We start from the raw sequence: 18,879 nt of genomic DNA on the forward strand, positions 1-18,879 counted from the left end.
TGCATACTTTAAAAACAAGCACTTTTTTGTTTAAATTAGACCTTCATGATAAAGTACCATTATTTTATAAAACGCTGATTCTAGTCAGTATCAATATGGAATTATAAAACTATAATTCACAATACTTAGGAAACTCAAAATCACTATGTTTTAATGCAATTAATTAAAACTACTATAAAACAGAAAGATTTTCAGTTTTTCAAACATATTTATAATTGGTGAGAAGTATAAGCAATTTTATTAACAATAAGCATTATTATTATTAATAAATCTTCTAGTAGTGTGTTCCATTTCAAGGATATCAGCCAAAATTGCTTTTAGCTAATGTAAATAGCCTGAATTTTACAGACAGAAATACACAGTTTCAAATTCTAAGTTTGTCACTTTCTAAATGTAACTTTGAGTTATTTACTTGGCTTGTCTGTGACCAATGTCCTCACTAGCAAAGAAATAATAATCCTTATTCCACCATTTGTGAAAATTAAATGACATAAAACTGCACTTCCATTGAAGACAAACTGAGACATTCAGAACAACTTTCCCAAATAAACAGCTGGAAAATAATTTTAAAAAATATTCTGCTTGAGAGCTTTGGGGAACCAACAAGATAGGGGAGAATTACAGAGCCGAAATCTGGGGCAGAAACCCACTGAAGCAAGCTCAGCTTGGGACCTATTTTCCCCTCTATTGTATGCGGGTTCTGGAAGAGGATGCTGAGGAGCCCAGAAGCTGAGCAGAACTTTCAACCAGCTCACATGAACAGCAGCGCCGTAATGGTGTTCAGAGTCTGTTCTCAGCAGGGATCCTGAAAGGCAGCTCCTTGGGAATAATGGTCTATCCGAGTAGACTAGCCTTCACAGAGACTGAAACCCAGCTTCAAATCATCTCAGCCCAAACGGTAAGAAATGAGAGAAGAGAACACACAGTGAGATGAAGAGAAATCAAGCAACGACATAGTAGATTTAAACTCAAGTGCATCAATAAGTACATGAAGTGAAAATGGGCTAAATGCTACAATTAAAAGACAAAGATTGACAGACTGGCATAAAATGTATGTATATTCTTCTTAATATGGGCCAAACCTAAAATATAAGGAACAGTCTAGAAGTAAAGGAATGAAAAAATATATACCTTGTAAATACTAATTGCGGTCGTTTTAAAATAGGACCACAAATTCCTTGATACTTCTGTCTTCAAAGGTGGAGCCTATTTCCCCTCCCTTGAGAGTGGGTTGTATTTAGTGACACTTCTAATGAACAGAATGTGGCAGAAATGCAAGTGTGTGACTTCTGAGACCAAGCCATAGAATACGTTGTGGCTTCCTCCTTGATCTCTCTCTCTGGATTGCTTGCTCTGTGGGAAGCTAGCCGTCATCTCATGAGGACTCTCAGGCAGCCCTATGAAGAGATCCATGTGAGGAACCAAGGCTTCCTGCCAATAGCCAGTGAGGAACAGAGGTCTCCGGTCAACAGCTATATGAGTGAGCCCTTGTGGAAGTGGATCATCCAGCCCTGGTCAAGCCTTCGGAAGACTGCAGACCCACTTGACATCCTGGCTGCAACTTCATGAGAAACTAAGCTGCACCTAGATTCTTGATTCTCTTAAAGTGTTAGGAATAATAAATATTTGTTGTTTTAAATGATTATGTTCATGGAAACTTTGTTAGTCACCAATAAATAACCAAAAGAAAGCTGATAGAACTGCACTAATATGAGAAATATTCGTGTATGTGTGTGTATATATATACACAAATATATATAAATATATAAATATATATAATATACATAAAGTATATATGTTTATATATAAAGTATATATATACTCTAAAGCAAAAATGAGAGACATTATGGGAAGAGGATTTAATTTAACAGTTATATATAATAATTCTAACTTTATGTCACCTACTAAAATAGCCTAAAACATATGAAGCAAAACTGATGGAATTACAAGATGAAACAGGCAAATGCACATTCATGCTAGAAGATTTAAAAATACTTCTATGGAACTAACAAAAAAGGCAGACAAAAAAAGGTATAGAATATTCGAACAACCCAGTTAGAATTTATGTATTTAAATAACCAACAACTGCAGACCATACCTTCTTTTCAAATGCATGCAGAAATTTTTTTAAATTGCTAGACCATAAAGCAATTCTCAACAAATTTCAATGACCATAGACTAATGGATAATAAAAAGATAACTAGAAAATTATCATATGTTTATAAAATATAAAATATATTTCTAAATAACCTTTGGGTCAAAAAGAGATCACAACAGAAATTAGAAAATACTTTGAACTTAGTGGTAATGAAAATAAGTGCAGAATGCAATAAAAGTCATGTTTTAGAGGAAAAAATCTATAACTTTAAACATAGATGTTAGATAAGAATAAAGGCCGAAAATCAATAATTTAAACATCCATCTCAAGAAGTTAGTAAAGGAAAACAAATTAAAACCCTCAAAAATAGAAGTTAGAATTAATGAAGACAGAAGCCAAAATTAATGAAACACAAAACAAACACATGAGAGAATGTAAAAAATCAAAATGGATTTTGTGAAAGAATAATGAAGTTATGAAGGGGTTTGCAATAATCCCACCTGACTGGGTAGTAATTTAAGAAAAGTGTTTTCTACTCTGTTTGAATCATGGCTCCAGAGCTGGTGGCACAGAAACAAAACAGACGGAGAGTGTCCTCAAGTATAAAAGCCAACAGTCTAACACGAAGACCAACAGTAAGCAGACAGAAAAAAAGCTCTGTTACAAGTGTGACAACAGTGGCAAAAACAGGGAGCCACGGGAGTTCACGGAAGAGCAGAGTGCTGAAAGATAAGTGAGATGTAGCTAGATGGAACATTAAAGAAAAGATGACTCAGGAAAGAAGCATCAGGTACAAAGCAAGACACAGCTAGTATCTTCTGGGACCTGCAAATAGTTTTACATAGCTACAGTGGGAGGTATGAGCACAGAGTGAAAGCTTTTTACTTCCCAAATGCCTCAAATTCATTCACTCACTCTATCTCCAATGCCAAACCCTTTCATAAATTACCACATTTTGCCTAAACTACACAGAAGCCTCCCAGGCAGTTTTCCTGCATGCGTTTCCCTGTTTTACACTGCAGTCTTCACACTGAAGCCAACATAATTTTTCTTAAATATACAACTTCAATCTCCAGCTATAGTTCTTGCAGCACTGTGTACTTTACCTTCATAACATTTATCTTAGTTTGTAATTAAATTTATTTTATTACTACTTATTTAATTACAGCTGATCCTTCCACTAGAGTGTTTAGGAATTGGAGATTATAAGCTCTATGCATTTTGTAAAGCCTTGGTTAAAATTATAGCTAGAACATTAAGTTGTAAGTTGAAACATTATTTCATAAGAAAATAAAGAATAATGCCATTGTGATGACAGGTCTCTTGAAAATATAGCTGAACTAGTTATTATTCTTTGTCACTATACAAGACAAGAAAGACACTATACAAGATAAGAAAATAAAGTTCCAAAGATACTTATACTCCTGTGACCATCAAACATGAAAACCAGAGAACCACCAGCCAGGTAAGATAAAGTTCACATTTAAGTTAAACATATACACCTTTTGTGCTGTCATATTCTGTCATCATGAAATTTTTTTGATAATGATAAGCAGCATCCCCTGATATTCTTCTACTGTGCTAACTACATTTTTTCTCCCACAGAACATTAAAAAGCTGTGATTATTGCAAATTGATATTTTTACATTTTTGATGTATTAAACACCAAAACATCGAACAAACACAGTTAGACTATGTTTGGTAGGAAACTGAATTTGGTTCCTGATATATTTTGAATGCATGTCCCCTCAGAATCTCATGTTGAAATGTGATCTCCAGCATTGAAGGTGGGACCCAGTGGGAGGCATTGGATCATGGGATGGATTCCTCATGAATGACTTAGTGCCATTGCCTCAGTGATGAGTGAGAAAAGTGTTTCTCACTCAGTTCATGTGAGATCTGGTTGTTTACAAGAGTCTGGGACCTCCTCCCTCTTTCTCTTGCTCCTACTCTCTCCATGTACATGCCAGCTCCCCCTTCAACTTTCATGTGACTGGAAGCTTGCTGAGGCACTCACCAGAGGCAGATGCTAGCACTATGCTTCCCATACAGCTTGCAGAATCTTGAGCCAAAATGAACCTCTTTTCACTATAAATTGTTCAGTCTCAGGTGTTCCTTCCTAGCAATGCAAATAGACTAAGACAGTTCCTTAAGTGATAGTGAACACACTAGAAAATAAAGTTCCAAAGATATTTATACTCCTGTGACCATCAAACACGAAAACCAGAGATTAAATTAAATTAAATAATGATTAACTGTGGGCTAACTTATCTTATTCTCTAATTCTATCACTATTTAAGTCACATATGTAAATGATATGAATTCATTTGCTAGTTAGAAAGCATTGAGGCCCTTTTTTTTGCTTCATACAAGTTTGTTTGAGAAAAATAAATTATAATTCTAAGAGATTCAATTTTAAGTGAATTTTTTATTGGAGTAGAACACATAGAAAGTTTTCCAAATTATGTGTCTGTCATGAGGTGACTCTTCACAAATTGAGTATATTCCAGATCAAGAAACAGAATACTATCAGTGCCCTAGGAGCTCTCCTTGTCCCCCTCCAGCAACTGCCCCCCTGAAGGGAGCCACCATCCTGACTTTCAACAATTTATGTTCATTTTTTCTCTTTTGAACTTCATATAAAGTGTACAGTATATAGCCATTTAGTTCTTGCTTTTTTTTTTTTTTTTTCAGGCTTAATTCACTTTATTTTCTTGTAAAAACCCTATGTTGTAGCCACAGCTGGAGCCTGGGTCCGCTGCATGGAAACTCTGGTGTGGGTCTTGACAAGGTCACCTTGGTCAGTGAATTCCTGTTAGGGAGACTTGGTAAATACAGTCTCCTTCCCTTCCAGAGTCAGGGGGTCAGGTAGCTGTAGGGTTCTTACAGGATGGCAATCAGGTGGCCTTGGTGAAGTTGCCCAGAAGGTGGCCAGGGTGCAGCCCCCGGGCCTGAGGTGTAGCAAGTATGCGATACCAGCCATCATGAGCAGTCTTCTTGGGCACAGGCGCTGAGACTAAGCCAGTGCCCCTGGGTGCAGAGGATGATGCGCCCAGGACAGGCACAGTCGGGCCTGTCACCTTGCAAGGGACGGCTATGGGGCTTGACAATCTTGTTCCCCAGTAGCTTCTGCGCACAAAGGGACAATGGAGATATTGCCAGGGTGATGGCCCAACGGTATGGTGGTGGCATCCTCCTTGGAGCACTTAACACCCAGGCCTACTGTGGGGCCGTATGTAGTCCGTCCTGATAGCAACAAACGCTCTTGAACCTGGTGCGCTGGCCACCATGGGTCTGCTTCTGCAGGGGCATAATCTTCAAAACCTTGTCTTTGAGAGAGGCCCCAAGAAAAGTCAATGATCTCAGATTCCTTAATGGGCAGGGAGAAGAGGTAGATCTCCTCCAGGGACTTGATCTTCATGTCCTTGACCAAGCGGTGCAGCTTGGTGACGGGCATGCACTCCTTATCCTTGGCCTTGCCTCCCGTGAGCTCCGCACCTCGGCCCCGGCCCGGCCCCATCCACAACCGCGACCCCAGCCCCAGATGCCACTGCCTAAACCTCCACGGAAGCCACCGCGGTTCCCCATCCCAGGGCCACTAGGGCTTCTGGGTGCCCTGCTGCACCGGCGTCATCCGCCATTTGGTGTTTTCTCGGAGAAGAAGAGCTAGTTCTCGCTTTTTATGCTTCACATTATATTTGTGAGATTCACCCATGTTGTTGTATATATTTGTGGCTCATTTATTCTTATTTCTATAAAGTATTCGGTTGCATTATATTAATTAAAAACAAATCAAACTTAGATAAGGAGAGACTTTATTCAAAAAGACTATTGCAATAGGAAGAACATGTCAACCTCAGATATCTGCAAGTGTCTCAAAATCAAACAGAAAGAAGCTTTTCCTTTTTATGGAGGGAGAAGGACCAGCCAGACCTTTGTGGAGAAGGGCATAGCGTGTGGGCAAGCAGGCGGCAAAACCAGGATATTCCAATAGGAAGTGTTTTTATCTGTGGTCGGTTGATTTTCAGGATGAGCTGTTAACAGATGTTCTGCGCCTTAGTGTTTCAGCGCTTGCTTAAACTTGCGGAAGAGCCAAAGTCTAGGAATCTTTGTGGAGGAGAGAAGCCTGACTAAAGTTTGGTCAAGCCAAAGCAGAGGGTAAGAAACGAACTATTGTGAACACGTGGTCAGTTCCCCTTGTTGCTTAAGACAAAGTGTGTTTTTAAACACCACTAGGGATGGAATAAGAGTCATTGTGAAGCTGAGTTTGATCCGTCATTTTCAGGGGTGGGCTGGTCTTCATGTTCTTGACCTTGAATGACCAGCTGTCATGTTGTGAGCATGCTGTCTGTCTAACAGCTGGTGGAGGGTCTTAGAGATCAGGCACTTAGCACAAGGTACACCTTGTGATGTGATCTGCTTGGTCCAAAGGTCTTGAGAAAGCTCTCTACCTCTCTATTTGCAAGATCTACGTCTACCTGTAATGGCTCTGCTCCCTAGAAGTATTCAGTATCTGTTGTTCCTGTAGCCCAGAGTGAATCAGAAATGTGAATGAGAATGTTTTGAATGTGAGGATTGTCAATGGCTTGGGAGGCTGTGGGAAAGGCAAGAAAACTTTCCCCAAATTGAGGATATCAACTTGGATATAGTACATGTGCACCAGTTATCATGGCCAGGACTGATATGTGACTTCTTCCTCAAATTCTGGACAGTTCCTGCTCCACTTGAACTCTCTTGTCCATTATTCTCCATGCTACTTTTGTGATGAAGAAAGACAGAATAAATACCTCAGCTGTGTTTGCAAAAAGCCTGGTTCTAACTAGCCTTCCTTGGCCAAGTGCCCACTGATGTTGTAGTGAAGTCAAAGAGCATTTGTCTTCAAGATTCAATGGCCTATGAAAGTCAATAATAAGTTTAATTATGTCACACTGAAACTTTGTGAAATATAAGATACTGGTTTTCAGAAAATTGACTCATTGAGAAATTCATGAGACTCACCAAATTCCACAGTCTCCACAACCTCTTTCACCTTCTGCTCAAGCAGAGGAGGAGGGCATATGGAGACAGGTCTTGAGTGCAATTGGAAAACACAGTGAGTCATTTTTGCTTGTCCATTCCTATTTGAAAGAAAATATCATTTCAGTTATTTAATTTTTGGTACAAAACCTGGCTTAGTCCTGGAACTGTAAGTGCTTCCACACCTACTATTATTAAACCCATCATTAAGAGTCACTTATTTTTTGGTAATTGGAATTGCATGTTTGAGAGTAAACTAAAACCACCTTGTGACCTGGCTGCTACCTCGTTGGGGCAGTTCTATCCCAGAAAGTGGTTACTTAAAGAATATTGTTATGACAATAGGTGAGATGATGTCCACACCCTGAGCCAGAGTTATTTTAGAGACAGTCCCGTGGTAAGTGAATCACATGTTTATCTTATAGGGAAAATATGGATTGCACATTTTTCTGTTTATAAAGAGGAAGAAAAGAAACATTGTTGCCTAGAAAACTCTCTGCTGAGAAATGCCTAGTGGTAATGGTATAATTTTGATGCCATGTGACAATTGGATTGAGAAATCTAATATTGCAGGCAGCATTGTAGAAGAAAGTTAAGATAATTTATAGCTCATTCTGAGTGATGATCCAGTTTTGGGTTGTCCTGGTTCCTGGATTTTCTTCCTTCTCTTTCCAAAAGCCTGTTTAGGGATGATTTTATTGCTCATTAGCAGCTCGCTAAGACAGCTGGCAAGAAACGATGGAGATGGAATTTGCATCATTCAATGCATTTGTATTTTTTGGATTCATAGAAGATTTCTGAAGAAAAGAGCACCAAAATAACTGTGAAATGAGGTTTGAAGACCTCTGGGAAGTTTAATAACATATCTTGTCGTTACGCCATAGCAATTATAAGTGCATCTATTTGACTGCCTTTATTGTAAGCACCTTTCTTAGATTCCCAAAGCGAATCCCATAATGCCACAAATGATATCAGGGCCTCTGACATAGACCTTTTCTAAGTGTTGGGGACTGGCCTGTGATAAATAGTTGATCACTTTCCAGCCCTTATTGGTTCCTTTGTGATTTCATCCCTGTGGGGCTCTTCCAACATCAAGCTTCCAATTTGAGGGCGTCCACAAAGCCAACTGACAAGTACAGGAATCAAATACTATACTGTGATGTTTATTCTTTGCAGTGTGATCACTTGGTGTTTGATTTGTTTTCTGGCTTGCCTTTGAGAGCCTTTGTTTTCTGGATTCTTGGCTGTCTTGCCCCTCCCAGTGACAAGCAGCACATGGCTTTGTTTCTCCATAATCTCCATAATAGACACCACTGTTTGTGCTGATGAAGTACATCCACTAAGCCTCTCGTGTAGAGCAACTTACTTTACTTTCTAGAAGTTGGGGGAGAGGTGAACAGATGCCCTGTTGTGTCTCATATTCAGAACTTATTGGTGACCCTGGGAGAGAACACATTGTGACTTTCTTTTGGAAATGTCAACACCTTACACATATCAGACCAGAATTTGTCTTCTATGCCAAATCCAACATAAACTTATCTCTTGGAAGAGAGATACTGCTCTTCTGGATGGCTTGGAAACTCGATGGGAAAAGCTGTGACAGCAGCTGCCTCATCGCTAGACCTAACATTTGTCCTCCCTTTAGTATCAGTGTGATTTGTAATCAAATTCAGTTAATGAAACTGGTATTCTTTGATTCCTTTTTAGTAGAAAGTGATGGGGACAGTTTTACAATTACACCGGAGGCAAAATGTCAATGTGAATGTTCAGCCATGTGAAATGATTCAGAAGTGAACTTTCCAATTTGATGCTAATACACATCTATAGTGGCACTTTACATTTTCTTATTCCAAATCCCATATTATTAGCAAAGCAAAGGGGAAAAAATGAGATCCCTAGTAGTACATTTGTCCTGTGTTGAAGGGGCCAGGTAGAAGTTTCCATTGCAGTTGTGGACCGAATTGCATCCCCCTGAAATTCTTATGTTGAAACACTCAATATGACTGTACTTGGAGAAAGGATCTTTCAGGAGGTAATTAAAATTAAATGAGCTCATAAGGGTGGGACCCTAGTCCAATATGACTGATGTCCTTGTAAGAAAGAAGAGAGACAGCAGAGATGCACACATGCACGGAGAAAAGACCATGTGAGGGCACAGTGACCAGGGAACCATCTGCAAGCTGAGGAGAGAGACCTCAGGAGAAACTCCTACCCAGCTGACACCTTGATCTTGGCCTTCCAGCTTCTAGAACTGTGAGAAATATATTTCTGTTGTTTAAGCCACCCGGCCTGTGGTATGTTGTTATGGCAGTCCTAGATGACTGAAACAATTGTCAAAAATGTCTTCTTGGGAAAAGGTGAGAAAGTCAAGCCTTTGAGCTTTTGGTTAAATTTATCTTTTGTGGATTCTATGGATTTAATTTGGTTGCTTTGAACAAAATAATGTAGTCCTTTTATAAAATCATATCAGAGCAGCAAAAGAAGAGCACAATTTTGAGTTCCTTAGAAGTTCAAATCAAGACTCACCAGATGGGTGGGGTAGGCTTTGATGTATTTGACACGCGAGGAACCTGGTGGAATGTTGGGCATGATTATTTCAACCAGAAACACCTAAAGAAGGAAATGTACTAGTGTCCTCATTGTGGTTGTGTTATGTTGATCATTCCATAAGCTATATCTTTCTCTTTCCTATCTGCATCTCCCAGATTTTCTTCAGTGTGCTGGCATATCTTTTATAATGGAAAACTAAAACATAATTGGCTTGAAAACTTTATATATGTGTCTGTGTAGGTATATACATAACATTTTAAGTGGGAACTCAATGGTGAGAACACATGGACACATGGAGGGGAAACAACACACACTGGGGCCTTTCAGAGGATGGAGGGTGGGAGGAGGGAGAAGATCAGGAAAAATAAGTAGGTACTGGGTTTAATACCTGGGTGATGAAATAATCTGTACAACAAATCCACATGACACAAGTTTACCTGTGTAACAGACCTGCACATGTACCCTTGAACTTAAAAAAATTATGCTGCACAGGAAAAAAAGAAGCTTGTCGTATGCTTGCCATGATGTGAACGTACTTGCTCCTTTGGCCTGACTGAATAAACAGGCTCCAGTAACCAGGGAAACCATTTTACTCCCAGAATCAACAATAGGATGGAGCCTTGCTGTCTAGGATAAGATGGGACTGGCTATTCATTCTAAGGCCCTTCCTTCCTTCTTCTTGACCTACAAGCTGGCCTCCCTGCAGCTCTCTTATCTTCAACTTGTAGGGAGCATACTCCAGCTCAGAGACAAACTGCTTCTCTCTTCCCTAGGCACCTCCTTCTGTTTCATTACCTCTTACCAGTTGCGACACAGTCCAAGGTTGTGATTCCAGACAGCAGTGGGCTTGGACATTCCCTCCACACTTTTAGCAAGTCCAGAGGCTATCCAAACAGCCAGTGGCAAAGAGAAGTATCTCTCAAATGATAATACAAAAAAAAATCAACAACTAAAATTGAGACTGCCCTGGCCACCCAACAACTGTGCTGATTGATCTCGCTATATATCCATGACCACTAACCTCAAATGGGCAATCCTACCACATATGCCTAGTTTATTCACCTTTCTATTTTCCTAAATTACTAGTTCACATCTTTTTCTCTACCCCCAAATCTCCTACTCCCCCACCTTCCCCATTATTCTCATTTATAACATTATATTCTCATTATAACATTTACAGACATCATAGAAGCAGTCACCATCAACTTTCCACCATCAAATCTATCAATTCATACCTGCATTCAGTTACCCAAACTGCAACTCTTCAGCTACGTTGAATTTACTATCATTGCTTTACCAAAATTTAGTCCCCCTCCACCTGGATCCCATATCCTCTAACCTGCTCAGTTATCTTGTTTCTTGTATTATCCTCTCTCTAATGAGTACTTTCATCAGCACAGAAACACTGATACTAAATTAACTTTTCAGAGCCCCAGCCCCACCAGTAAGAATAAGAGCATTTAGATTCTAAATACTCTTATTTGTATTTATAGATCCTAAATATTTAGATTCTTCCACAAACTCTGTAACCCCCTTTCCTCTTCTTTCTTCCTTAAAGCCTTCTTGCTTCACATATGCTATTTTATTTTGTTAGGCGTGGTACAAAGAAAAACATAATTGTGAGTTTAGTCCCTGTTTTCGCCAATGATTCTCTCACTGGCTTGTGGATACAACACTCTTTCTAAAACGTGGCCAGCTTTCTAGAAAACGCTACCTGAAGATGCGGAAGGATAAGTAGTGTCAATTCTCCATTTATTAACAACAATTTGAAGCGTATGAACTAAATTCAGATTTATTTCAAGATAAGTGAATCTTGGGAAAAAATCAAAAAGATTGTTTAATGGTAAGAAAATTAGACCTAGATTTATCTCCAGGCTTATTAAGCTGAAGAAAGACTTAAGAATGTTCTTTTTTAAGTAGGAGAATTATTCATTTGACAATGATTAACTGATTATCAATTGCATCAGTAACGAAGAAAAAATGGATGTTAATAGAACCATGAGCATTAGTGTATTTCTTAATCTTTAGGGATTGAAATGTATTACTCAATAAGTTCTAGCATTTTTTGCCCTAGAGTAGATATTTTCATATAAAACATAACTGCCTCATTAGAATGGCTGTTCTTGAAGTCAGGGGAAGGTAATAGATTCTCTCTCCAAGACTCTTTTACCTCTATGATTCTGAAATGTTTTGTGCTATCATATCAGAGTTATTTTTCCTTTAGTCAAATGAGTTTTTTCTGTTCCCCAAGCTGTGATGAACTCTCAAGAAGCAGGTACATTAACATTTCTAATCCAAACATTTGAAATCCAAAATGCCCCCAAATCCGAAACTTGTTGAACACTGACATTATGCCACAAATGGAAATTTCCACATCTGACTTCAAATTGCAGGTGCAAACTACACAGCTTATTCGACATTCCCAAGGGAGAAATGACCCTCCTGCCCCCCATTTAGCTGCATTATGTCTTTTCTGCATGCAGCATGATGGTGATGCCAAACAACCACAGCTTGTCCACATGGGTGGCCGAGGTAGTGACACCTTTGCTTCCCAATGGGTCAATGTGCTCAAACTGTTTCATACACAAAATTATTTAAAATATTATATAAAATCACCTTTAGTTTATATGTATAGGGTGTATATGAAATATACATGAATTTTGTGTTTAGATTTGGGTCCTATCCCCAATTATATATATTCAAGTATTCCAAAATCCAAGAAAAATCCAAAATCTGAAATACTTCTGATCCCAAGCATTTCAGATAAGGCATGCTCTACCTGTAGCAGAAATGGAATTAAACTGCTTCCAGCTCTCGTGCCCTTTATCTGCTCACCTGCGCAGGTCCTTCTGTGAATGGTATTCTCATCACACAACCACAAGGAAGTTTGCTCTTTTGTTTCTATTCCTTCTCTTTTATGAGACAAAGTGACAGAAGCCATCAAGGTTTAACTATTTTTCACATTTTTACAACTCTGTGTGTTCTTGTGTAACTGGCAAATACCGTGAAGTGGTATTAATTACTGCACAGAGGAAGGTTCAACTCACAATAGATTTTACCGTACAATGGTCATGAATGCAAAGAGTGCATTTGACCTTTAATTCATCTGCTCCCAGCCTTAGTTAGTGGCCACAGGAATCCAGGAGCAATGTTATGTCCATGAACATGAAACCGTTGACTTTGACAGGAACTCCAGTTTAAGTTTGTGCTTCTTCCATGCTCCTAGCAGAGGTAAGCCTTTTTGCTATATAATATGTGATTACTTTTTAAACTACAATGCAGAAAAAACTGCATACCTGGTAAGATGCACTAACCATGACAAAGCTGTAACACACTATGCGCTACAGAAGAAAACCAGTAAATTGCCTGGATAATTTGGGCAAAAGAAGAAAAAAAAGTCCACATTTACATGAAATATCCAAGTAATTCTAATTTAGTACTTTGAGGCCTTTAATATCTAGATGGTGGTACTTCTGTTTAATGCCTTCTGGACCTGAGTGATGTCTTCAGTGGAGGAAATTTTCATTGAATTTTCAATCATGGAGGTGATTTTTTTTTTTAATGTTGTAAATAACTAAAATCACTTGGAGTGATATCTAATAAGTAAAACAGCTTACCACATTTTATTTCATGTTTCTGAGACTGAATCAAGGTGTAACTTTAAAGTAAAAATGTTGATTGTCTTAGCTGGCTTATAGCAGTCCCTGGGGAGCAGTTGAGTGATGGCTGCTCTTCTGCCAGAATAAGCGTTGCTGGAATGAAGGTGCTATTTTGAAGGGCAATATTATTGATATGCTTAGGTTTTGTTTTATAATAAACAAAAAAGTTTTATTACCTTCTTCTCAGTCATAGCTCTTCTTAAAAGTAGATTCCCCCTCTTTTAAAAGAATTTTTCTAATATCTCTTGCAGTCTCTCAAGCCTCTTCTAGTGTCACAATGTCAAAGCCACTAGTTAGTGTCAACAAAAGAGTCAAACTCTGCAAAACATTTGAAGAGATTTATTCTGAGCCAAATATGAGTGACTATGGCCCGTGACACAGCCTTCAGAAGGTCCTGAGAACATGTGCCCAAGGTGGTCGGGGTGCAGCTTGGTTTTCTGCATTTTAGAGAGGCAGGAGACATCAATCAAATACATCTAAGAAATACATTAGTTTGGTCCAGAAAAGCAGGACAACTCAAAGGGTCTGGGGGGTGGGCGGGGTCTTCCAGGCTATAGGTAATTTTAAACCTTTTCTGACAATTGGTTGAGTTTGTCTAAAAACCTGGGATCCACAGAAAGGAAGTGTTCAGGTTAAGATAAAGATTGTGGAGACAAGGTTCTTTTGAAGTCTTACAGTGGCTGCCCTTAGAGACGATAGATGACAGATGTTTCCTATTCAGATCGTTAAAAGGTGCTAGACTTTCAGTTAATCTCTTTAGGACTGGGAGGGCCTGAAAGAAAAAGAGCTAGCTATGTTAATAGAGATTCTTTACAGATGCAAAATTTCCCCCACAAAGGGCAGCTTTGCTGGGCCATTTCAAGACATGGCAAAGAAACATGTTTTGGAGTAAAATATTTTTATTTTCTTCCTTGTCTCGTAATGTTATTGATATAGGAGTTAGAAATTACTTAGGCAGATAGTAAGGGTATGGAAGTTCTCAGTAAGGTTTTACTTTTAATGAAAAGCAGCCCCAAATCATTTTCCTTTCTAACAAAGAGCAGCCTGTAAAATCCACCTGCAGAAATAGATGCCAGTAGTTGTGCCAATCATGTTCAAAATGGCATTTCCATCTTCCCTTCTCTGCCAGCCGGGTGTATAGTAAGGAGTAGACAAGATGGCACTGGCCAACAGGCCTTTTGCATAATATGATTAGGGTGGGGTGACCACCTTCCCCGTGTGCAGCATGTAAATGTCACACCTGGCCGAACCAATCTGTGGGCCCTATGTAAATCAGACACCACCTCCTCAAGCCTGCCTATAAAATCTGCTGCATTGGCCACTTTTCCCATTTTTGCTATATAATTTATGTGATTACTTTTTAAACTATAATGCAGAAAAAACTGCCTACCTGATAAGATGCACTAACCATGACAAAGGTGTAACACACTATGCACTACAGAAGAAAACCAGTAAATTGTCTGGATAATTTGGGCAAAAGAAGAAAAAAAATCCACCTCTCTCAGACACCTTTCTCACAAGAGAGAGCTGCTCTGCTCTCTTCTTTCTTCTGCCTATTAAAATCCACTCCAGAGTGGATTACACTCTGTGTGTGTGTCCGTGTCCTTAATTTTCTTGGCGTGAGACAACAAACCCCAGGTATTCAACCCCAGACAACAATGTCACTTCATTATGCCAGAGTCAGGTTGGAAAGTAAGTCATGATATATAGGGTTAAGTAAAATCCATCTGATGAGAATTTATGGTTTATAGGGCATGACTCCCCAGACCCCTTAGATAGGAATTTGGGCAAAATTTAAAAAATATCAGAACTTAGTCCTCATTAGAATTCAGAGTTCTGTATGCAGGAAGGGACCATACAACTCTCCTGGCCTCAGCTTGTCAAATAACCATCAAGTGCCATGTCCTTTGCCCCAGCTGCCTGCAGCATGCCATCCTAATGCCAGCCTTGTCACGAAGTGAAGTATTCAAGCTACACAGCTTGGGAGAGGGGTCCAACTGGTGCATTTTAAGAAGCCGTGGTGAGAGTTAAATCTCGAAAAGTTGATGATGTCTCTCTGGAAGCACCCATTTAACATTCCATGTTACTGGAATTTCCAAGAAGACAGAATTACATTTATATTAATACTATGCTTCACGAGATGTTACATTTTTTCTTGGTGTAGAGGAGACTGCCAGTGTTCTGCCTGCCATTACTGTGTGACCCTCCCCTGTCTTCTGTGTGCTCTTGCTTCCAAAGCTCACACCAATTTTCTTGGAGGGCTACCAAAGTGCTCCTGGGCCTCAGCCCACACAAGCACAAAGCTGAAAGTCCCCAAGCACCCCTCAACAAGTGACTGACTGGTGCAGGAGTATGAGGCACAGCTTTCTTGCCCTGGGGTCAAGAAAAATGCCAAGAAGATAGGCACAAAATGGGAGCCAAGGAATTCTAATTTCTATCTGTCACTTATCAGCCCAACACTAGTGACCCTAAACAGCTCATTTTTAAAAATCCCCTGTAATCTATTACATAAAGCTTAGTCAGATTTATATGAATGCTTTATTCAGATTTATGTCAGTCAGTCAATAACTTGCATTGAGAATTCCGTGTAGACAGAATACTGTGCTTATATTTAGATTCTATAAAGGATACATGAACATCTATCCTGAGGCATATATAGCTGCCAATATATTCTGTTTGTTCTTCTCTGGTTGATGAGGGAAGTGTCTCATTCCTATGAATTCCATTGAACTTTACAATGCCTTACAACGTATATGCCTATGGAAAATTATCAATGGCATTTGGAAATACAAGGTCCAGAGTTGAGATCATAGCCAGAGAATAGAGAATGGTTTGCTTGCTAAACAGGTTACAGCAGGGGAGGGAGAAAGGAGTCTCAGGGAAGGCTCTCCATTGGTAGACTCTAGGTAGAAGATTACCCAGAGATTAAAACAGAGCAGGTAGGAAGACCTACTACCTAGGAAAACATAGTGTCACAGAAGATAAAAAGAAGTGCTTTGAGAAAGATGCAATAAGAAACTGTGCTTCTTCATGAGCAAATTCAATCTTATCAGTCCTCCTTCACATTGCTAGGGCTGCCCCACGCACCACTCCTGTTGCTGCTGCGTCTCCCAAGGAACTTGTGTGTTTCTGATTTTATCTTTGTACCTAACACTCTATTTCCATGACACTGTATTTGATAGTAGGGAACATCATCATCACCTTTTCTGAAGTTAGTTTGGCAGGCAGTCTTCTCTTGCAAATATCATCACAAGCTCTAGTGAGCTTCATGGGGCCCTCCTCAATCCTTACTTTGGCTAGTTGTCTCTTGATATCTGAATGCCAAACAACAGCATCTACTGTAGCAGCAATAGCCAACAAATGTACAAGTTAAGTAAAAAGAAAAGCAAAATGAATTTCCAAAAACTGGAGGTATTTAATATAAATTTTAAAACATATTCAATGTCTTAGTGGTTTTCACCGTTGATTTCAGCCAAATGGGCAGGAGCATTTTCAAGTTCAATTGTTTCTGGGCTGCTATATTCCTGTCCTGTTGCGGCCTTAAGAAATGTTCACATTTGCAAGTTGCACCAGATACCATCAGATCTAGTTCTCTCCCTGGGGCCCAAGGATGCTCTTCTTTTTCATCGTTTATTTTGATCACAGAGGTGTTTTCACAGAGTTTATCCCCAGTAGCAAATTACATTCCAATTCTTTGCGTCAGAACAACGTTTTCACATGCACACCCACGTCCGGGTTGCTGTGTTGCTACCAGTTTTGCCTACGGGTGCGGGTGTTTTTGGAGATGAGTCTAAAACATCTCAAAACCACAAGAACATGCAACAGTAAGAACTGATAATTATTAAAAGATGGTTTTCCAGGCTTTGAAGAAGTTTCACCCAAAAGACAACAGTCTTTTACTATTTTCACTTAACAACAAGAACAGACCTAAGTACAAGCATTTAAATTAGAAGGAAGAAAATCCCAACAATGCTGACGTATGGTATACATTGGAAGTGTTTCCAAAAGCTGAATGTGAAATGTTCTTCTAGGAAGATGTTAGAAATTGAACAAATTTGCACCAGTCTAGGAGGGTTTGGGTAAAGAGGGGTTCAGCAACCTCTATGTCCCTTCTCAGCTGCATAATTCACAATAATACTAAATCACTATGAGCTTCAAAGTCACAGTCTTTAGCTATCCAAAATAATTCATGGAAAAGCATTTACAGTAGTGTAGGCACTGCTTTTTCATAGTACTCAAATGGCATGGTGGTTTTGGTTGGCATTGAAAATTAAGTGAAAGGAATTCTGGATTTTATAAAAATTAAAGTAAAACAAGTGAAAAATATTATCTGGAATATGTATAACAATTTATTTGCAATCTCAGATAAAGTTATGTGATATTGTCACCTCAGTTAGCCTCATATATCTTGAAGCAGCTCTGATTTTCACGTTCAGGAAATAGTTATTGAGCCTGTAATTCAGGACTCTGTGCTAGGCATTGGAAATGCAGTGATGAATGAAGTAAAGCATCTACCACCATGAAGCTTATAATCTTCTGGAGAGAGAGTTTAAAGAAGCAAACAAACAGATAAATTACCAACTGCAGAATACGAGAAGGAAATAAACAAGACATCATGATAGAGCATTACAGTGAAGATTTACAGTCATCAGAAAGAGTCTCCTAAGTCATTTCTTGGTTATACAAAAGGATCCAACATGTTGTTTTAATGTAATTTATTAAACTATATGAAATTGCCATAATTTGGCCATATTTAAGCTAAAAAATGGCAATTTTGATGGGCAACCTAACAAAAAGAAGCTATGCCTTTATATTTAAACTAGTCAATTTGAAAAAATGCATTTATAAAAAATAGTGTAACTCTCATTCTCTAGACATGCACATGCAAACAAATAAACATGTTTAGTGTCTTTCTGCTTTTTCTAAAAACCTGAAAACTGGCAAAAGCTGGGACAGAGAACAAGTTTGAGGCAGGGCAGATTTTTATTGCTGTATCCAGGATGAGAAAACTGAGACCCAGAGACCTTAAGTGACTTTTCAGCAATCCCTCAGTGGTGTCGCAAGTATTTTAAACTAGAGCTAATAGCTGCCTAGCTGTTATGCTTCTCCCTATTATTTAATTGACTGTACTTCACAATCAAATTTGTTGTTTTTCCCTGTCCTTGTATTTTTATATTTTATCAAAAGATGGCCTTGCCGAGTTGTGGCTGAGACTGCTATGTGTTAGTCAAGTTCCAAATTTCCTTTTCCTCGAGGACACAGCTAGACTACATTTCATGGCCTCCCTTGCAATGAGGCACATGCATTTACTTAAGCTCTGGTAATGGAACGGAGTTGGAAGTGATGTGCCCTCTCCAGGCCAGGCTCATGAACTCCTTCTACATAACGCTCCACACATTCTCTCCTTCTGCATCTGCTGGAAGGAGAAAGGATTTTAAGGTCTTGGAAGAAATTGGAGCCACAGGATTGAAGAAGACTGAACTTGGAATGACTATATGGAAAGTGACTAGAGCAAAAACAAACATCTGTCTGAATTCTCTGGGGCAAATAATACAT

The 18,879-nt window shown here is 39.1% G+C and overlaps 1 long non-coding RNA gene and 1 pseudogene across 1 annotated transcript; both read right to left on the bottom strand.

Annotated features, from left to right (window-relative positions):
* Positions 1-4,995: 4,995 nt before the first annotated feature.
* On the bottom strand, positions 4,996-5,739 carry LOC108540387 (40S ribosomal protein S2 pseudogene; annotated as a pseudogene).
* A 1,167-nt stretch (positions 5,740-6,906) lies between these two features.
* Positions 6,907-17,820, bottom strand: LOC108540390 (uncharacterized). Its single transcript, XR_001888656.1, has 5 exons — positions 17,712-17,820; positions 16,525-16,661; positions 9,641-9,724; positions 7,097-7,215; positions 6,907-6,991 (listed from the first exon to the last, which is right to left on the bottom strand). It is a non-coding gene; the product is annotated as an uncharacterized LOC108540390 (long non-coding RNA).
* Between the last annotated feature and the right edge of the window lie 1,059 nt (positions 17,821-18,879).

The sequence above is a fragment of the Rhinopithecus bieti genome, unplaced genomic scaffold, assembly GCF_001698545.2.
Source record: "Rhinopithecus bieti isolate Rb0 unplaced genomic scaffold, ASM169854v2 scaffold_17882, whole genome shotgun sequence".
In the NCBI taxonomy this organism is placed as follows: Eukaryota; Metazoa; Chordata; class Mammalia; order Primates; family Cercopithecidae; genus Rhinopithecus; species Rhinopithecus bieti.